The following is a 6,000-nucleotide window of genomic DNA, read 5'->3' as shown; positions in this document are numbered from 1 at the left end:
ATTATGTTCCCTGGTTGCAGTTTCAGCAGCCCTGCCTGGGAGGACTAACTTTTTACAAATAGGTCAACAAATCTATTGATTTTGACCAACATCCCCAGATTTTGAAAAACACAATGGCCTTCCCCCTGCCTGCTCTTTCTTATTACTTGTGAAATTATTATCAAGTAATGATGCTAATAGTATTACTAATGGAAAACACTACTGCTCTTAGGTATCCTTCCTGAATATTCTACGCAGAAACAAAAATATATGTATGTATATGAACACTTAAAAACAAACCCACATGGATCCAGACTACATACATGCATACTGTTCTTAGGCCCCCTTTTTACAATATGTCCTGAACCTCTCTTTTCTTTCCTTTCCTTTTTTTTTTTAACAGCAACATAGTCTATGTATATCTCTAATGTGATTTTAAAAATTGGTCCCCTACTGATGGATATATCCTGTTTTTGATGGTTTCAATCATTGCCACACTGTAGATCCCAGGATACTTTTTGGAGTGTATGTTTATGATGAATTTATAGGTCTAAGGGTATGTGTCACAAAATAATCTTTCAATGATAAGGACAAAGCATAACAGAGAAAGAGCTTCTGGATATAAGAATAAAGAATGGGTAATATTTTAAAGAGGGTTTCACAAAAAGAACCATCTGATAAATTTTCCATTCTGCCATTTTAACTGGAGAGGCTTAAGTGCATTTGTTATTTTTTTGTTGTTGCTTCTTTTTTATCTTAGTACCCTGTGCAAACAGAGACTCCAATAATGATATTGAGATCCAAAAATGACACTTAAAAAAAAGAAGATTTGATGTACAGGAAAGAACAAGAGACCCAAGGTCATGTTACAGTTGGTCACAAATGACATTGTGATCTTGGACAAATCACCTTTTGAGATCTCAGCTTTCCTGTCTGTAAAGTGTTGGAAGATCTTTAAACTATCTTTTAGAACGGTTATATGTGATTTACTGCCACTTAGGCTTCTAGTAGTATTGTTCACGAGCAGATGCTGGTCAAGTCTGGAAGTCATGGCCCTTTGAACATGGGCTCTGTTGACGAGGAGGTAAGCCTTTGCCCAGATTAGCACTGCTGGATGCTGAGAGGCAAATAGAAGATATTTTAGGAGAACATTTTTCATGTTTTCCACATTGCCTTTGTGATTTGGCCCAAGACATATGTTCATCAGCTCCGGGAGGAATTTGAGCCAATACTCTACTTGACTTAGCCCTCAGAATCTTCCATAGTAAGAAACAATCTTAGGGATGATAGAATGTCAGTGTTGCTCCTATATTTTGAACAACTTTGGTCTTTTTCACCTTGGAGTCTGATATTCAGAAAGTATTTCACTGAATGGGTGCCTTGGTGTTAGCATAGTATTAGCATAGAAAGACTGACCATTGACATTTTCTGGATTCTCTTTCTAAATCACTCACTTAAACAAATAATTAATATTTTAAAATTCCTTAAAGACCACTGTCTTTTTAGACCACTGTGAGTAAATTAGTACTTCCATATTTTCAACTTAGTGCAATGCTAGGTAAAAAGTGAATGCTCAAGAAACAATAGTAACTATTACTATTATAGTGACAGAAGCTGAGCAACTTTGCAATAGTGAATCAAGATAAGGTTCAAGGCCTGAAAGACTTTCCAATATATCAGTAAGAGTGAAGAGAATCTAAATAGAAGACATAACTTCTTTATCTCAAATAGTATTAAAAAAAATCAGTTCCCAGAAGATTTTATTATTAGTTCTAAAGTTTACATCGAGCCCTCTCGCAGTACCCCTAAACTAGGCATTTATTTCTACTTACTTTTCATTCATCATGAGGTTTAGCAAATCTAAGGATCTGTCCCCAGCAAAACCACTCCACACTTTGGGCTTCCCCTGAAAGCCCAGGTCACCAGGGAAATTAAACCAGAAGAAAGTACATGTTCACCCTTGATGTGAGATTGTTCCTTGTAGGACCTACTGTTTGATATTGCTAAGTTCAGCTTGGATTTCTCGGAGGAGGGATAAAAACAGGGTGAAGGAAAAGGCTAGGATAGTTCAAACAGAACCAATGAGTTACTAATGAGCTTAATGAGCTTTTGGAGTTTGCTGGAATTTGGCTTCCTAAAATGAATTCCCTCAGACAGTAGACAGATGACTCACCAACTTTGGCTATCAAGGCGGGCTGAGTCATCTAAAGTCAGCTGAATCATCGGCTTTCAACTCTGTTTTTTAAGAATTGGGTCTGGTTGGATATTTCTGTCTCTTTGATTGCGAATATTAAGCATTTAAATATATGGAGAATATGATGTCCTTATTAGGAAAAACCACATAAATTTCTCATGCACAGATGGACTGCATTAGTAAAAGCAGATTAGTAATTGTTTTTAGTTCCTGATGATAAAAAAAAAAAAAAGAACAAAAACCCCCCCAAAAACCTGCTCTGAACACCTACCTTGCTACATTCTTTACTCACCAGATAAACCAAGTGATAGGTGATGAGAAACCAGATAAGGATTTAAGAGACTGATGGCTGACTCCAAAGAGCCATAAAACTGGTTCAGAGAACATCTTGAGATGTCATTTGCAGGGTTTGCTTTTAAAGTCTGAATGTTAATCTGGACCACACACACATTATAAGTAGAGAGCTTTTGGGAAAAAAGATGTTTCACAATGAGGGAATGTTTAAAGAAGTCAGCTAACATTTTCATCGGAAACACTGAGGACATTTTTGGGTGCTCAGTTCTCCTGTTGCATGTGTTTTAAGAGTTTTTTGTTTGTTTGTTTTGTGTTTTTTTAGGAGGATGTGATTTAGTGGAGGCAGCTTGGCATAAAACAAAGAATCCAGGTCAAGGAACATGAAGATTCTTGAGCCATGTGACCCAAATGAACAGCCAGGCCTTTCTAAGCCTCAGTTTCTTCATCTGATAAGTGCAAGGGTATGTTAGATTTGTGTTTCCCAAACTTGCTTGAACATGAGGATCACCTGGGGCACTTTTTAAAACTACGGATATTCCCTCGCCTCACCCAAGCCTATTGAATCTGAATCAGCAGGGTGAGGCCTGAGAATTAACATTTTAACCAGCTCCTTGGTGATTCTTATGTTTGGACAAGTTTGGCAAACACTGTATTAGTTGATCAGTAAGATATCTTTCAGCTCCAAGATCGCTCAAAGGATCTTTCAAAACACCAAACTTTTTTTTCCTCCCTCAAAACTGGGGAAGTAAGAATCAAATGTAAAACAAATCAAGGTACGTTGTAGGTAGAGAGGTGTTGGTGAGGCTGGTCTGCCACTAAACTATAATGCATAGGAAGATGTTTTGGGTACAGTCAGCATTAGATACTCATCAACTGCATGTTGTTCCTGCTCTAAATTAATGCCTCCTCTCAGGAAGAGCCTGATCGATTCATTCACCCTGGAGTTTAAATAGCTCAAGAGCCTCCTTGAATTTTCTTTCTGATATATTAATACGATCTGAAGCCAATGGAATGGAAGCATCAAGAATCTCAGCAAGCAGGGCAAGCACTGAAATCAGGCACTGACCTCACCTACTCAGAAAACTGTACTGAACTGTTTCCACATGAAGCGGGAGAGTCTGCATCAGTTCAAGCATGGTGGAATAAGACGTTACTCACCCACAAGGAAGTATAACTAGAAATCAGAACAAAATTCGTGTCTCCATTGCAGAACACAAACTCTGGATAGCCTCCTTGAGCAATTTTAATCTCTTCAGGAACCCATCAGCTAACAAGAGACGCTGGAACAAACTTGTTTAGAAGAGCAAAAGTTCATAAGTCATACATTCATTCCTTCATGTACTCAATGTTATTTATTGAGGAAATTCATTTATTCATGTATTCCACATTACTTATTGAGTTCTCCCATGCACCAGGCACTGTTCCATGTCCTCCCAATACAGCATTGAACAAGATGGGTTCCTGAGTGTAATCTAGATGTTCCAGAGCTTGTATTCTAGAAGGTGAAGGGGATCAGAATACGCTACCCCAAAATATGCCACTTAGGCATAAAGATTATTTTGTGCTGAATTAAGAAGCAGCAGATGCAGGTAAAAGCTCTCTATCCCTCCCCATCTGTCTAAAGGCAGAGTATAAAATTCCCTTTGTGAAGATGTCCCCTCCCCCCTCTCCCACACCAGGAGGAGAAAAACAGCCTTAATCACCTGAGATGGAGAAAGCGCCAAGATGAACCTGCACAAACGAACCTTTCTGAAATAATTCTTATCTTCCATTAGTTTCCCCCCTATATCTCACAATTTACTGCTCCTAAACACCTAACCCCCTTTTCCTTTGTTTTGTCATTTTCCCACAAATTTATTGTTTTGTTAAAATGGTATATAAGCCCCTGGATCTAACTGCTTCTTTGGGATTTTTACTTCATTTCTTGAGGCCCTCCATATACATATGAAATAAACCTTCTTCTCTTGTTAATCTGTCCTTTGTCAGTTTAATTTCCAGGGCCCCAGGGACAACCTAAGAGGGTAGAGGAAGAGTTTCTTTTCCCCCTCTTACAGAGAGGACACAGACAATAAATAAGTGAACAAATAAATAAGACCATTTTAGAGGATGATAAGTGTTACAATGGAAACACAACAGATAAGTGGTCTTAAAGAGTGATTGTAGGGGTGAAGTATGGAGCCTGCTCTGTAGGCCTTGCTAAGGAGATTTGGGAAGGACTATTAGACATGACTTTTACCCACCCCCAGATGAGTATATGTCTCTGTTTCTGGTGGGTGAAATAACAGAGGTCCAGAGAGAACAAAGGACTAAGGGAATGGTGAGACTAGAGCCCAGGTTCCTAGTGTTTGGAGGTAACTTTCTTCTAATAAACTTGTTCTTCTGAATGATACCCCCAATGAAGAGGTTTTATTTTTGCCTCACAGATACCTTAGATATATTTCTCTGAGGCCTTTTATATTTATTGCTTGCTGGGGTTTAAGTGCTGAAATAGGTTTAGAGATCTGGAGCAGTGTAAAGATCTCCATCCTAAGTGCTGAGGAATCTTAGCCCATTTTCAAAAGATTAAGGGACAACAGGAAGCCAATAATACTGAGGTATAGAATTTTAACCTCCCTCACCTGACAAAGACTATGAGAAAATGGTTTGTTTCCAATCAAGGAAGATCTGGAATAGTTTAATCACCAGAAATGAAAGCAGTCCCAATTCTCATCCATTTGGTTAACTAGTATGGAAGTTATTTTTTTTACCATGGACCTTTACAGTCACATTTCCATCCAGACGCCTGGCAATGCTTGAATCCTTCCACAACAAGAAAACAAAGAAACTCATTTCTTTTCAAACATAGTGACTCAGTCTACTCTGTCCTGTTTCCCATAAGCCAAGTGGATAAATGCTATGCTCAAATATGATGCTGTTTTTGAAATATTTACCAAAAAGATTTGTTGTATCAAAAGTGATTTTTCAGCATTAGTACAAGACAAGCTACCCATTCTAACAGTCCTTTGTCATCTCGTACTTCTTTTTCCTTGATACTTAGAATGTGAGATTTTATATCTGAGGCTCATGGAAATTATTACTTCTTTGGTGGTTGGTTTTGTATAGTGTAATACTTTAAGACTGTAACTTTTCTTTCTTTACCAGTCTAATTGACACACTAGTCTGAACATCTTTGAGGTTCACTTGTATACATATAAAGGAGCCATCGCCATCTGGTGTATCACAGAAGATACTACAATTAGCATGTTCTTGTCAATTCTACCAGGCCAGCCGCCAATTTTCCAGATCTTGGGAATTTTCTTCTAGATAGATGGGAAAGTTCCAATGGCCATACAAATTTAGTAGAACAAAATCTTAGTTAACTGATACTAAAGTAACTAAAATCCTTAATTAAATTATTATTATTTTGATGATTCGAAAAGAAACCACAGGGTGGTTTGTATTTAGGGGGGAAAAAAGTAACTGGCAACAAAATAACTAATAATTGAGATTTGGTTAAATGAGAAAATTCTAGAATATGTTCAGGTTATCAATAA

Source organism: Phocoena phocoena, chromosome 16 (genome assembly GCF_963924675.1).
Source record: "Phocoena phocoena chromosome 16, mPhoPho1.1, whole genome shotgun sequence".
Classification (NCBI taxonomy): domain Eukaryota; kingdom Metazoa; phylum Chordata; class Mammalia; order Artiodactyla; family Phocoenidae; genus Phocoena; species Phocoena phocoena.
This window is presented reverse-complemented; position numbering follows the sequence as displayed.